This window comes from Anticarsia gemmatalis, chromosome 15 (assembly GCF_050436995.1).
Source record: "Anticarsia gemmatalis isolate Benzon Research Colony breed Stoneville strain chromosome 15, ilAntGemm2 primary, whole genome shotgun sequence".
Classification (NCBI taxonomy): Eukaryota; Metazoa; Arthropoda; class Insecta; order Lepidoptera; family Erebidae; genus Anticarsia; species Anticarsia gemmatalis.
Window position 1 is genome coordinate 432,000 of NC_134759.1, and position 17,091 is coordinate 449,090.

The window sequence follows — 17,091 nt, forward strand, 5'->3', positions numbered from 1 at the left end:
AAAGCTAATGTTCGTTGAATTCTGTTTGTTTCTTATTACAATTCTACCCGTAATTAAATGCCGGTCGAAGTGTGGTAAAAGAACAGCAATATTAATGGCTTGCTTATCCAGTAATAATTACTCCGTGTCAAAATACAATGGATAAGAGTCTTAAACAAACAATATTTTATGATATTTTGTTTTTAAGAACTATAGTCCTATAGGCATTTAAGATACATAAAAGTGACTCGAATTGTGCACTGTGAAGCATTTAGGGTTTTTTTACAACAAAAAATCCTTTGAAAACCTTAATTTTGGTTTTTACAGTTACTCTACTGCCTAAATTGAATGAATGATGCAGTATGAAGAAATCATCAAAATGACTTAGTAATTTAGAACACAACAACTTGTCATCATGATATTATAAGCCTACTAGCTGACCCAGCAAACGTTGCTTTGCCAAATAAATAAAAAAAAAAAATAGTGTCACTTATGGGTATGAAAAATAGATGTTCACAAAATACTCAATATGCTCACAAAATTTCATGAGAATCGGTCAAGCCGTTTCGGAGGAGTATGGCAACGAAAACTGTGACGCGAGAATTTTATATATTAGATTTCCACAAACCCATAACTAACCAACCGAAATCCAAATCCGACATAACTCAACATACTTCTTTCTATTTTGTTATACAAGAAACAGCGTACGGTTGGCAAATAAGCGCTTTAAACAATCTCCCTTGTGCAATCCCCTTATGGGTAAATAAAATATAAATGGTTGCGAAAGAACAACGCAAAAGATTCATACCTAAATATTCAAAGTTAGGAAATGTTATGTGCGCTCTTGGTTTTAAGGGAAACGTTCCGTAGGAATTTATTTAAACTTCATGTGCAGTAGCAGGATTCTCTACATTTATAACCACCGAGTATCGAGAATTTGACATTTAAAATATACTGCCAAATTAGTTTCTACGACGCCCGCTAGAGGCGTTAAACCGATTGTCATTCAAAATTTTTCGATAGTTAGCCGGTTGCCTGTAGTCGATATTGGTAGAGAGTAAATGATAAGTAACTTAAAATTTACAGTACATTTTAAAAATCCTACCCTTATATTTAAATCTCCATGAAATGAACAACTCATATCAATTGGTTCGTATATTATAACTTTTAGAATAATATTTATTATTTTGAAACACCAAAATCCCACATTGAGTAAATTAACTATTAGATCTAAAAGACTTCATTGCTCGCATTTCAAAATCATTTTTTTGCCTGATATGGAGAAATATTTATTTAAAAATTCTTGCAATCCTATAACACAGCAAGAGTTAGTTACAATCTTCATCTTCCCCCAAAAGATCTTCCACGACTTCCACACAATTACCCAAAATACACATAAACCAGTATATTTACAAACATACAGACGTAACAAGGCACTTAATCGCGATAACCCTTCCTCTCGCAACCCCAAACCGCTGAGCGTTCCCACGCATGAGAATAAAAGTAGGATTTATACGTCACTCGGCGAGTTTATTGTTTCCCACTAGTCTACTGTACTTGTTGTTTACGTTCCATGGAAATACAGTACTGCTTGTTATTGTACTTTAAACTGTATATATTTTATGATAAATATTATGATGAAAATTTTCCCGAAGAATTAAAGTAGTAGTCGTACTTTACCTTTAATTTTTTAATTGAGATATATCTGATTTATTTGTACTAATATTATAAAGCTGAAGAGTTTGTTTGTTCGAACGCGCTAATCACAGGAACTACTGATTCGAATTGAAAATTGGCACCTCTTTTCAGGTAATTCTCACTGTACAATTTAAACCCAAAATATTTGTACACTGTCACATATTCTACACCATTTTTGACAATGACAATAGTAAAATGACTACTGTTTATAAATTTTATTTTTATGCAAAAAAATACGGTTGAAAACGTGATGGTGTACATATTTTTGCTCGTAGCTGCACAATATGTATGTATGATAGTATATTGATCGTCATCACGTATTTAAATCGTGAACGCATCACGTTGACACGCTGACGTGATCAATTAGCGATTATCATTCGCGAACGAATGAATGATGAGATTAACAATGTTCCTATTTGAATCGATAGCCAAAATTGTAAGGGAAAGTTGACCAATTTTCTACTTGCTAAATTGACCTATTATGTTTAAAAAAAACTTATAGTTCCGATTAATGTCCCACTGCTGAGCGAGGAGGTTAGGCCTTGAGTTCACCACGCTGGCCAATTGCGGGTAGGGGACTTTACATATCTTCAAGAACTGTTCTAAACAGCTCTCAGGCATGCAAGGTTTCATCACGATGTTTTCGCCGTTAGAGCAAGTGATCTTTATTTGCAACACATACATAACTTTGAAAAGTCATTGGTATTGCCATGGGTTCGAACCATCGTCAAACTAATATCTCTATATATCTATTGTATAGATATAACAGTAGCTTCAAAATAGGTTATAATGATGCCATCAATATTAAAACACTAAGTAAAGCGTTCGCCTGTTAATTTTACGATAACTCCACGCAGCGAGATCAGGAAGTTGTTCGTATTAAAGTTAGCAGTTTGGAGAGCTTATTACCAGTAGAGACTGTAAGCTTCGGTCTTGTTATTATAGAAGGGTTTTAAAAGCTTTTGTTATCATTATCAGTAGTTGGCTTTTGCACATCATACAAAAAACATACATGCATAATATCACGCCTGTTTATACCTTAACACATTATATTATTAATATGTTAATTCATATGTGTGCTATAGATATGCACTGTGGATGCATGCTACGGATGATTTGTGCTACAGATTCGTGCTACGGATACGTGCTACGGATACGAGCTACGGATACGTGCTACGGATACGTGCTACGGATGCATGCTACGGATTTGTGCTACAGATTCGTGCTACGGATACGAGCTACGGATCCAAGCTACGGATACGTGCTACGGGTGCGTGCTACGGATACGTGCTGCGGATTCGTGCTACGGGTGCGTGCCACGGATACGTGCTACGGATTCGTGCTACGGGTGCGAGCTACGGATTCGTGCTACGGGTGCGAGCTAGGGATACGTGCTACGGATGCGTGCTACGGATTCGTGTTACGGATCCGTGCTATGGATGCGTGCTACGGATGCGTGCTACGGATGCATGCTATGCATGACGCGTGAGCGCCTCCCGCGTCACCACGCTGCTCTCACCGTTTCCCTTCTATCAAAACATCGCAGAGGTGCACATATTTCTCACGGAGCTACGCCTACGTTACGACGGCGCGTCTTCATAGCACATCTCATTCGCACTGATACAAAACTTAGTATCAGTAGAAACGGTCACATAGTTTCACAGCTTAACTAGCACATCACTGCTGCACTGGTGGAAAAGTAGCCTAAGTTCTATTATTTATACTCATATCTTTAAACAAAATGAAAATACAATTACCATTTCTCAGAATAAAAATGAAATATTATGAAATGGAAGCAGCAAATGGATTTATATTCACTGTTTTAAATAAGTAGATTAAATCCTACAAAACAAGCAACCGTTTAGAGCTCGTACAAAAATACTGGACGTTATACAATTGAGTACAATACTTAGTGTACTTTACGTTTTATTATGTTGGAATATAATAGGTGTATGTGAGAGTATTTGCTTGTATTAAAGTTATTATGAACTTTAGAGCGATCATGAGTTTTTGAAGTACTCACCCTAAAATCACTGTTAAATTTTCTATATCTGAAAGTTATGTCGGTTATTAAACAGGTGTATGGTAATGGTACATTTTCAGCAGCACTTTTAACCATGAAAATAGTAAAGTTACTTATTACTACCTTCAAAGTGATGTTATAATCACTGTTCTTGTTATTACCCAAAAATCATATTTTCATATTTGCCAGAATAGTTACAGGTTATACATAATATACATATTTAGCTAGTGACTGTAAGTACCTATGTACGTATTTCAAACAATCCTGCAAAACATCACCACTATAAAAAAAGCTTTGAAACCCGCACTAAGCAATTTCTATTCAAACACCCATAAAGCAATTGCTCTATCACCTCAAACACTCAAATCACGAGCTTAGCATACCAACTGCTCAAAGATAATTAAATTCCACAAAGAAATAGATTGTCATAGGGTGGTTTAAACCGTCATTTCTTATGCAAGAAGCAATGCTTTCACCGCAAACGTGCGCCGCAACTTGTGAGACCAGAGCTTGGCTTGAAGCCAACTCACTGGAGACGTCAAAATGTTTTGAATACTTTATGGGCTTTAGAAAAGGACCTTTTCTTCATAATAGGGGTTAATTTTGTGGAAGTAATGTGGTGCGAATCGTGAGGTGTTCGCCTCTTGAATTTGAATTGAATGGATTTTTGAATTTGATTTGTTATAGAGTTATTTTAATTTAATTAAGTATGATTGTACTATTATAAGTAACACGAGTTAATGAAGGCAAATGCGAGAATCTTGCCTGTAATTTTTAGAGAAAACTAAGCATTATAATTGGTATAAAAGTTAATAAAAGAGTGCAAAAAGTATTTCCCGTACCGGGAATCGAACCCGAGCCTCCTGGGTGAAAGCCAGGTATCCTAGCCACTAGACCATACGGGACATGCTCTATACTGTCAGTTTGAACGTTAGCTATTAAATATGATTGTATCTATTCTATTCAATGGTAATACGACACAGCTTGAAAAAGTAGGGGAAAAAATCATCAAATGCTGTCATTTGCAATGACTTTGTAAAGACATTATAATTGTACTATAAATACGAAACGTCGAGGAACAAATAAGGTTTTATGTCCTTTGAAATTCTCATTGCGTTCAAGAAATCAAGACCCGTTTAGCAATTTTTTTGCGTTAAGTTTACGATAGTTAATATGGACGAGAACATTTTATTATTAAACTTTCTAAGAAAATCAGACTATAAAAGGCATACTTACTGGCTATAGAAAATCAAATACTAGCATAAAAGTAGCCTTAAGAACTCTTAGAGAAAATCTCTCTCTTTCTGTTCAACGTTACCGTCATTTTATCTACAGCGGCGAGTCTAATATCATGTTACTCTACAAAGGATATAAAGTTAGCCTTCCACGTAATACTAGACTTGATTTATTTGTCCAAGACTTTGTTATTCTGTTCGTAAATTGAGGAGTTGATTATTGGAGGGAAGAGCCAATTAGTGTAGAAAAATTCAAAATAATAGTTCGTTGTAATAAACTTAAACAATAGATTATTAAGGTAACTAAAGGAAAATACCGTTCTTGATAAATGCGATAGCTCGATTTTCTACTGCTATCGACTACCGACAATATTAGTTAACAAAAAAAAATATGAAAATCGGATCAGCGCCTCTGACGGGCGTGGCAGGAATAACTTTGGCAGCACATTCTAAATGTCAAACTTCCGATACTCGACAGTACCGAGTGTACAGAATCGCGCTACAGATAAGGTTTGTTTATCAAGGCACTTAGACCGGCCATTTGATTGGCAAATGATAGAAAGAAAAATTCAGAAATACATTTTTGAATAGCAAAAAGTTTATTCCCGTACCGGGAATCGAACCCGAGCCTCCTGGGTGAAAGCCAGGTATCCTAGCCACTAGACCATACGGGAGATGGTAAGAAACTATATTTTAACACTCATATTTCATTGCCTCGTTTTGTTCGACGAATTATTTTATTATACTTATAGTTTGTTTTTAATATTGCACAGTTATTATGTTTGTATATTTGCGTACAATTTATATCTTTTAATATAGTCGTATTATTTGTAAATAGGTAATTTATTACAGTAGGTATTTACTTAGGTCACTACTTATATTTTGAGCCTTGACGAATCTGATTGGTTTAGACCCCATTTGGCGTTTTCATCGTAAAGTTTGATCTTTTTGACTACTACATTCCTAAGAAAGTTTTGAAATCTGCGCTGAAAATATTTTTAATATCGTCGATCGAAAATTGTAAGTGTGCGGGAAAATGGCATTAGGATGTTAACATTTTCGTGCAAATATTTTTTACGACTTTCGACGTGACTTATAGAAACAATCGTGTCTATATCGACTTATTTATTATTTTGGTGATAAAGTCTAATCCTTTGAAAATTTAAAACGCCAATAAATAGAGTTCTATCATTATTTTTTTTCCATCACCAATGAAATTCCTGAAGGTCGTCCAAGGTCACCAGTTGTCTCTGGAAAAATTGATGCTGTGCGAAAATTAATTATGCATTTTAGTTTCCTGATACAAGAAAAGAATGACACAATCCTAAACATTATTTCCACTCTTAGATATAAAATATTAGGGAACAACATTTCCGATTAGAAGATTTTTTCTAAATTAACCAATTTTTTTTTACTACAGTTCGATAAGGTCCTCGCGCCGATTAGTGCAAACAAATGCTTGAAAAGTCCATCGTTTGGCTTCAAAATACGTGTATCAAATTGTAATAAAACAGGGATCTAGAATATAATGCGCATGAGCCCAAAAATAAACACCAGTCGACTTTATGGAAACTTTAAGATGAACCAAATCCAGAAAAAAATATTCGCGTTTGAAGCACTTCGGAACAAGTAGTCCCTTGATTTCTTATAAAAACTGTGTTACGGTGAAAAGTGCCTTAAGAAAAATGCAGAATGGTTAATTCTTATTGATTTATAACCAAAAATTTACCTAAAGACTGGTTTAAAATATGGAAAAATCACAAAATCCTACAGGCCTAGCTAAATAAAAACAGTGCCGGCCATAACGCATCTCGCTAAACAACCGGCTGTTATGTGCACGAAAATAATCGAATAAATTAGTTTCTCGCCATACACTACAGTTTGATATCAAATGACTTTATTTAGTTCCAAAAAGTCAAGAATAAATAGCATTAACCTTGATATTTCATCGGCACAAGAAACAGGTTATGCTTTTAAACACCCTGTTTTTGAGGGGTCTTCGCGAAAGAAAAAAAAATATTAAAAAAATATTTCTATCAGATAAAAATCTATCTAGATCACGCATAGGAATACCCGAGAACACGATAAACTAGTTTTCACTTACATATTTACCGTTTTTCATAGTTAGGCTCAAAATATAAGTAGTGGCCCACGTAATTTTGAATGCTTTAGTAACTCATTGTCCTTTTCACATACTTTCTTTTTAGGGTTCCGTACCCAAAGGGTAAAACGGGACCCTATTACTGTCTGTCTGTCTGTCTCCAGGCTGTATCTCATAAACCGTCATAGCCTGAAAGCTGAAATTTTCAGTTTGTTAATTTATCTATAGGTATGTATTACATTTAAAATTTTGCTTAATTTGGAATCAAATGACTGTGTGTGAATTTTCCAGTTATATCTATTTATTTAGGTAAGTAAGTCTATACTAATATTATAAAGCTGAAGAGTTTGTTTGTTTGTTTGTTTGAACGCGCTAATCTCAGGAAATATTTTTTCAAATCGGGTACGATTTGAAAAAAAAAAAATCTGTGTTAGATAGCCCATTTATCGAGAAAGGTTATAGGCAATATATCATCACGCTACGACCAATAGGAGCAGAGTGCCAGTAACAATGTTACAAAAACATATAAAGTATATAACAATAATTCAACTACTTACTTGAAACTACACAACCCATGCATTATTTAATAAACAATAAGTACATAAGTAACGACATATAATAACTCAACGCAAACAGCTGACATGCGTGACCGAAGCACTTTGTTACTCAACGTTAATTGAATATTGTAAAATAACTGCTATTTGTGAGCAAATACATGCTTTTGAATAGTTTTATATGTTGTTTATTTTGTAGAGTTAGTTTTATATGGGGCAAAAGGGTACTTTTCGTAATCTAGATTTTGTTTTTTATGTACGGCGCTTTAAAAATATATATTTTTGTCAGCAATTTTGATATTTAATAGCTGACCCGTGCAACTTCGCTTGCGTCACCTAAGAGAATGGGTCAAAATTTTTTCCCCGTTTTTGTAACATTTTTCGTTGCTACTCCGCTCCTAATGACCGTAGCGTGATGTTATATAGCCTATAGCCTTTCTCTTTAAATAAGCTATTTAACACTGCATGAATTTTTCAAATCGGACCCGTAGTTCCCGAGATTAGCGCGTTCAAACAAACAAACAAACTCTTCAGCTTTATAATATTAAGTATAGATTATTTATTGAAACGTTTAATTATTAACGTTTTTAAACTCTCGCGACTAGTAAACATAATATTATAATGCAACGGGTCTTATACGCTTAATTATGTTATTACCGTTTTTCATAGTTAGGCTCAAAATATAAGTAGTGGCCCACGTAATTTTGAATGCTTTAGTAACTCATTGTCCTTTTCACATACTTTCTTTTTAGGGTTCCGTACCCAAAGGGTAAAACGGGACCCTATTACTGTCTGTCTGTCTGTCTCCAGGCTGTATCTCATAAACCGTCATAGCCTGAAAGCTGAAATTTTCAGTTTGTTAATTTATCTATAGGTATGTATTACATTTAAAATTTTGCTTAATTTGGAATCAAATGACTGTGTGTGAATTTTCCAGTTATATCTATTTATTTAGGTAAGTAAGTCTATACTAATATTATAAAGCTGAAGAGTTTGTTTGTTTGTTTGTTTGAACGCGCTAATCTCAGGAAATATTTTTTCAAATCGGGTACGATTTGAAAAAAAAAAAATCTGTGTTAGATAGCCCATTTATCGAGAAAGGTTATAGGCAATATATCATCACGCTACGACCAATAGGAGCAGAGTGCCAGTAACAATGTTACAAAAACATATAAAGTATATAACAATAATTCAACTACTTACTTGAAACTACACAACCCATGCATTATTTAATAAACAATAAGTACATAAGTAACGACATATAATAACTCAACGCAAACAGCTGACATGCGTGACCGAAGCACTTTGTTACTCAACGTTAATTGAATATTGTAAAATAACTGCTATTTGTGAGCAAATACATGCTTTTGAATAGTTTTATATGTTGTTTATTTTGTAGAGTTAGTTTTATATGGGGCAAAAGGGTACTTTTCGTAATCTAGATTTTGTTTTTTATGTACGGCGCTTTAAAAATATATATTTTTGTCAGCAATTTTGATATTTAATAGCTGACCCGTGCAACTTCGCTTGCGTCACCTAAGAGAATGGGTCAAAATTTTTTCCCCGTTTTTGTAACATTTTTCGTTGCTACTCCGCTCCTAATGACCGTAGCGTGATGTTATATAGCCTATAGCCTTTCTCTTTAAATAAGTTATTTAACACTGCATGAATTTTTCAAATCGGACCCGTAGTTCCCGAGATTAGCGCGTTCAAACAAACAAACAAACTCTTCAGCTTTATAATATTAAGTATAGATTATTTATTGAAACGTTTAATTATTAACGTTTTTAAACTCTCGCGACTAGTAAACATAATATTATAATGCAACGGGTCTTATACGCTTAATTATGTTAGGTTTACCTTGTTCCAAAGTAGGTTAACTTACAAATACATATTTCTCAAATTTTGTTTCTAACCCTCTTTAGTTCTCCAATATTACAATCAGCATAGTTTGTTATCCATGTGGTCATTGAACCATTTTTCTTGAACTTCATTCTATAACGTCTATCTTAAAATAGCCTCTCAGTTATTACCTCACACAAGATTGTCTTCTGATGATTACGAGAAGACTCTGAGGATACAAACACTTCCAGTTGACCGTCTCCCAGCATCCAATTATGAACAAAACAAGCTCTCCACACTAGGTGTATTTAGTAAGCGTGTCTAACCTAATCTTACTTAATATCTTAACTAAGTGCCTAAGTAACTCATACCTAAAATAAACACTAGTCTTGAAACTTATATTTAAGCCTTAGGCCGCGTTCCTAATATTATATATCGTCATGGTAAAATCGTTGGAAGATTACGGTCTCTAGCTATCAAAAGGTAATAAATTTTCAATCAATATTAAATCACTACAATTATTCTAAAATAAAGTCCCCTCACCACGTCGGTCTGTCTGTTTGCGGTAAACTCATTTCTCGATTTGCACGCGATTTTTTAAAACAGGTTTTAGGGGTAATTATGTAAAGGTTTAATGTACATCGCGGTAAACCCAGGTGGAGTCGGAGCACTCAGCTAGTATAAAGTCAGTTTACTTAAAGTAAAAAGCGCCTCTAGTGGGACTTAAAGCTACTTTTGATATTTAAAGTTTCTCCATCCTATTTCTCCTTCAGGCACCCAGATTTTTTTCTGAAAGGTGACTTTTTTCTATTGAATATCTCGCCAAAATAAATATTTTATCTCTTTATCTTCATTCGATAGATTATTGTTCACAATTTCGTATTATCACATCTACTCCCAATTTTGGTAGTGGGAACACGTCCTTACCCCGTTCCAAATTAGCTGCAACCCTCATTTAGTCTGATGAAAAAGCGTAACAGACAAACATTCAGTGGTGCGTCAGTCACTGACCCGTGTGCTCAAAGGCTTCGCTTTCATAGAGGCACATTTCCAAAATTAGGTCCACTCCTCATATGAAAACCTTTCATAAACACTGAAAAGGATCCGGCTGAATGAATTTTTTCATTTGCAACTGTGATTATAAGTTCGTCTTTTTAATTTGCCAACTAATATTTGGGAGCATATTTTTTTAAACAAACTAGAAAATATTTTTTTGTTGGCTACCCATTAAGTGCCTAGCGTATTATAAATTGTTTAGCACATTTTAAAACTCTTAACTAATTTATAACTCGTTTGAAAATACTGAATCAAATTTTGCCAGAACCAGCAATAGATTGCAGCTCCAGCGGTCTAATTAACCACCTTTTATCGGCGCAACACTTTATAGATTTTACAAAAATAAAACCTAAAACTTAAGCAATTTGCATGTCCAATAGATTTAGCCACAGTTCCAAGTAATTGTCTAAACCGAAAAATGAACTGTGCAACAAACTGGCGAGCACAAAGGCTGTAGGAGAGTGTAAAATGCCTCCTTTTTTTACTCGAACAAAAAGTGCTACCGCAAAAATTCACTCTGTAAGAATTAACGAATGCCGCGCCACGCGACGCGACCGCCGAAAAAACGCCCAAAAGCTTGGAGAGTACCGCCAAAAAAGCCGACGTCAGCCACTTGTTAACTCTTCCATAATATAGTGGGAAACACGAACAAAAATGCTGATACAACTAGCTAGGCTTAACAACTATCTAGAAACATTTTACTACAAGTTTTTTGCTGGTATACTTGTTATTACACGGGCTTAGAGTGGATCAACCTTAAGTTAATGTTTATGTTTCAAAGTTAGATACATTGTGTGAAAAATTACATAAGCACTGTGAATATGTCGAACAGAAAGAACTTAACTACTTACAGCTATTTTCCACGTTTCAAATGTCATTTAGCATAATTTATAGAATACTTTAGGTCGAAACTCTGACTAAAACTATAATGATGGAAAAAGACATGAAGTTGTCTCGGCTATCACCTAAATGACTAATGCCCGGTTTCTGAGGTACATTTAACGGTAGTTTATCATTGCGTTTTTTTATATGAGTTTTAACGCTCTAAATAGATAAACTACCGTTAAATGTACCTCAGAAACCGGGGGTAAGAGTAATAAATATTTCCATAGGAATATAATCATGCGTAATCAAAAATATTCTTCAAATCTTTTCATAACTCCCAAAACTCTGCACCACAAAAACCAAATGACGCCTTCAAAATACAGAGAAACTCATTAAACATTTGACCATACATAGCTTTGATCAAAACATAAGAGAAAACAAGGGAGAGACAGAAGTAATTACCAAAATGTAAAACGTTGAAACTCTGAATGAAAAAGTATTCATATTACAGTGACTCGGACAGATGGAAATTACATCTGAATTCAGTTATAACTACAGTTTATTCGTATTATTTTTTTGTTTCTCTCATAAAAGTTGTGTCAGGCTGCCTGCGAAATGGAAATTTTTCTATAAGTTTCAAAAGTGTACCGCTGGAAAATGTTAGGTGAAATTTTATCCGATCAACGTGCTTTTAGTGGAGAGCGTTTTGTAATTATATTTTACTTTTTGATGTATGTGTTGTTGGTTTATTGTATGATGATAATATGCAGATACTTGGACGGTACGATACTGGCAATAGCTGTTTGACTAATGTCCTAAAACTTAGTTTTAGTATGAATCGCTAAATAAAAATATATATTATAGGATTTGTGATTTGGCGTTGTTAAATATTGGACATAGGATATATAAAGGTCCTCCTTGCTTAATTTAGATAAAGATGATTGAAAAGATACCTTAACCTATATTTGCTATATTAAAAGGTAAGCTTGAAGAGTCACTAAATGAATATAGGAACAGAGTTTAATAACACGGAAGCCCCGGAAAAACGCTGTAAATATGAATTTTCATAATACAACAGCTTGAATTCCAACAAATATTTATTTATATTCTTTACTAGCTGACCCGCGCAACTTCGCTTGCGTCACATAAGATAATGATAATTTTCCCCGTTTTTGTAACATTTTACACTGGTACTCTGCTCCTATTGGTCGTAGCGTGATAATATATAGCCTATAGCCTTCCTCGATAAATGGGCTATCTAACACTGAAAGAATTTTTCAAATCGGACCAGTAGTTCCCGAGATTAGCGCGTTCAAACAAACAAACAAACAAACAAACTCTTCAGTTTTATAATATTAGTATAGATATTAAAAAGATTTTGAAAATGCATTTCTGTATCAAGCAACTCTAATCTTATCTTTCAATAAACTGAGATAGTTTAACTAAGTCGATCGTTTAACCACGCTTAGCTATCATTGGATGCAATTGGCTATGAGCGTAGAGTTTATATTTTAAAAGATTTTCTGTAAAGATCTTCTTCGGAACTTTATTTCTTGGCGTAAAATTTTTCATTTTAAATATTTTTTTACAACTTTATCTGAAGGAAACTGTTTTATATTGGTGTGTAAACTAGCTTTAGTAACTTTATAACCTATAACCGATATGGCATGGTACAATTGAACCTATTTACTGATTTAATGACATTATTGAACAAACATAAAATAAGTACTAAGGACCTTTAGTCAAAATACATAATTTTTAAGTGTCGTCAATTAATTGTCTCTGTGGCGTGGTCGGTAGTATCCGACTGTTGATCATGAAGTCTCGTGTTGAATTCCCGAGTCGGTCAAGGCACTAATGGTATTTTGTATTCTATATTAGAATATCTCTCAATAGCTTGAAGTTTGATATCGTGCACCGTAGAATGACAATAGGCTCTCCCCTACTACAGGGTACTCCCCTGATAACCCAACTTTATTATATACAGCTATGTATTCTGTATAGTATGTACGTAAGTCAACGACGATTAAATATATTTTTAACAACACAACAGACCTCTGGCAACTAATCTCAACTCTTTGAAAGACAATCGCAAACATTCTACTCCAAGTATTTTTTAATTTAACCACACAAATGTTTGTGTGAGAAACTTTTATAAAGCCTTACATTTGAAAGTATTTCTTTATGAAGACGTTTCGTGAAATAAAACTTTGGTATTCTCTTGTTCTTGGTAATAACGAGTGTCTTTTACATGCCTTTATGAGTTTGTGTCATACGTGCTCATAGCACGGAGACGTTGTAGAGTTAAATATTTTTTGAAGTAAATTTTATTTATTTTTCATCTTTTGCTTTTATATGATGTATTTATTTGTATTGCTGTCATACAGTGTATTTATTGTATTAATGATTTGTTAATCTATAAAAAATTACATTGAAATTATAGTTTTTTATAACGAGTCCGGTTATTTTTTTCCATGAATTATTGTTACATTATTATTTCAGGACAATTGTATTAAAAAACTGTTAGATTATTTTTTTTGAAATTTATATAGAAAAAAATAATTACTGAATTATTCACCCTGCCTTTAGTCTCAATTCGTTGCATAGTTTAAACGTAATAGAGTGACAAACCGACACAGTTACTTTTACATCAGTATATTATACAATCTAAGCTATATACGTGGTTTAATATAAACATTATCAATAGTCCAGTCATTTAAGCTTAAATTAGGTAAGAATCTCGGAATTCGAGATACCCAGCTGTAAGTCTGTAAATACTTGTATATTGACATCCTAAAAGTTGTCTCAAAACCTACATATGGTAGGGTGTACGCAACTATAAAATTTCAAGGTCAAAGGTAACAAAAACCGGTTTTTTGCGCTTTTTTTGTAAATATCTCATTTCCTACGGAATGTTTGCTATTTGTATTCATTAGTAATATTGTACAGTATAAAATTATCTACAAATTTTGTTTGAAAACATTTTTTTTTACGGTGAACCGTTTTCGAAATAGAGGGCGGAGAGCGCGCGGTCACAGGATCATTTCAGGTCAACCGGTGCCTACGGTTGAAAATGCGCCATATATAGTTGATGAACTATCGATAAATCAATGACTAAATTATTCCGCCCTCTATTTCGAAAACGGTTCACCGTAAAAAAAATGTTTTCAAACAACATTTGTAGATAATTTTATACTGTATAATATTAATAATGAATACACATAGCAAAAATTCCATAGGAAATGAGATATTTACAAAAAAAGCGCAAAAAACCGGTTTTTGTTACCTTTGACCTTGAAATTTTATAGTTGCGTACACCCTACCATATGTAGGTTTTGAGACAACTTTTAGGGTGTCAATATACAAGTATTTACAAATTTACAGCTGGGTATCTCGAATTCCGAGGTGAACTTACTATAATGACTGGACTACAAGGTTTATAAACTGGCCGCAAGTAATACAAAGTGGGAATGGATACTGCACTGCGGTACAGTGTGTGTGTATCTATGTGTATGAATATTAGCTCGGTACTAACAGATTTTGGCTATAGAGATTACTAATTAGTCTGTTTCAATGTTGTGTTTAATTTTTGTAAAATGATTCTGATTTATTTTTGTGTTATGACGATTTGCTACAAAAATCTCTGGTTCCATAATATCACGCTTGTCAATCCCGAAGGTGTTATAATCTATGAAATAATATACATCCCTTTTTCGCTATTTACAGCGTTAATCCCAAATAATAGAATGTGAGCCTATTGCCATATACCGGAGTCTTTAGCAAACTCCGTGCTACTATTGAGAAATACTCTGATTTAAATTAGAAAATATCAAAAGATCGCTTCGGAACCCGGTAATCGAACCCGGGACCTTTTGATCAGCAGTCGCATACACCAAAAATACACAGACAGTCATTTAAATAAGTGTAGGTGTTGTCAAAAATTCATTCCAACGGAAGAACTGATCAGTTTTTCATAAAAACATTGTCCCTAGCTAGTCGATAGCAGATAGTGGTAGAAAGCCGCGCCAGACAAGCCACATGTGAGTAGAAAGCTTTAAAAACCTCCGCACCGCAAAGCCGCTTCCATATTGTTTACACACCGGCTTCTCCTTTAATGGAATCGCTCTGATTTGTTGGCAAATCGCGTTAATCTTCAATCGCTGAGTGTTCCGTATTGAATTTTTATTTTATTTTTTACGTTGTTTATTTCCCTTGGGGGTGTTTGTGTGTGACGTAATGGTGTTTTGATTTGATAGCATGTTGTTATATGGAGTATAATGTTTGTGAAAAAACAGATACGTGTTGCCTATCTGGAGAAAAAATTTGAGAGAGATTAAATACTATTTGAACTGGTACTTAAAGTTAAGTATAATAATATGGGCTTAACAAATGGAAAGCCTTCACACTACTTTAAATAATGTTGATGAACAGTTTTCTGTACTTTCTGTTATTTTTTTTTTTTTTATTTTTTTTTTTTTTTAACCTATACTGTCCTCAGTCAACTCAACTCAAACTCCTCCACCGGTCTCTATCCTCAGCCATCTCTTGCCACCCTTCCAGATAGGTGTCCAAATCGTCACGCCAACGTTTCCTCGGCCTGCCTCGCCGTCGTCGTCGACCTTCAGGCATCCATTTTGTGACGATACTTGCCCACCTATCTGGATGCATCCGAACAACATGACCCGCCCAATCCCACTTAAGTTTGGCAGCTTTCTTGCCAACATCCGCGACTCCTGTTTTTGAGCGTATAACTTTTTGTTTTAATAAATATATTTAATACCTGATCAACATCAATATTAAATTTAATACCTGACACTTCGGTGTTGGTTACACTAGCTGAAATCACAGGCTACAAAGCAGGCTAAAATTTAAAAGTAACGAACATACAACGTGCATAGGGAATCCATTTAAAATAAAAAAAAATAGTTTTTTTTTCATTTTACATTAAATGGACTATTAACTCTTATTTTCATAAATACAAATAAAAAACCTAGCCAGATGTAAAAATTCTTCAAAACGTCCCACATAAAACAATTCCAAAGACAAATTAATGAACAAACCATAGAGCCGCTCTACTTCCGTGACGGTAGCCATAATACCGGCGGTGACGTCACAACTTCCGGCCTCCGGCCATACGTGACTCTTTCCATTAATCTAGTTAAGGAACAACTCTACATAACGACTCTACATTAATTTTGGTAGAGTTAACGTAATTGTAATTATCATAACTAGGTCGGATTTATGGGGAAGGTTAGGCTTTTAAATATTTTTTATAGAAAATTTTAACAGCCCCCTAGCCGAATATTCAGCCACGGCGGCTAGTTTTAATTAAACCAGATAGCTAAGTTTATTTACAGTGTGAAAGTGTATGCGCAATACATAGTCTTTATTCCAATACTCTTATAGCCCGGTGGGACGGATAACCGGCAAGACCAGTGCGAGTACAGGCCCAGGGCCAACTGCTTTTCGTACCAAGACTTATTATTATTAGGTTGGTGAAGATGAAACAAACACCAAATGCATAGTGAGTAAAAAACTCAATAGACGGGTAGATATATAGGTATGTGAAAAATATCAAAGTGTATTTAAAGTAAAAATAGAATCCATCAATTCAACTAAGGTTAAGGAAGCCAACAAAATCATTGAATAATTGAAAACCGAATTCACCAAAATTCAACTCAATTTCTATTTTAACTTCCAAAAATGTGTTTCCAAAAGATCACGTCAATCTTTTGACCTTTTAACGTTCGCAGCTAACGACCAATCTAGCGGAGTGGC

The 17,091-nt window shown here is 34.2% G+C and overlaps 2 non-coding genes across 2 annotated transcripts; both read right to left on the bottom strand.

The window, feature by feature from the left end:
* Window positions 1-4,533: 4,533 nt before the first annotated feature.
* TRNAE-UUC (transfer RNA glutamic acid (anticodon UUC)) lies at window positions 4,534-4,605 on the bottom strand. The gene has a single exon. It is a non-coding gene; the product is annotated as a tRNA-Glu (tRNA).
* A 932-nt stretch (window positions 4,606-5,537) lies between these two features.
* On the bottom strand, window positions 5,538-5,609 carry TRNAE-UUC (transfer RNA glutamic acid (anticodon UUC)). Its single transcript has one exon. It is a non-coding gene; the product is annotated as a tRNA-Glu (tRNA).
* Window positions 5,610-17,091: the final 11,482 nt, after the last annotated feature.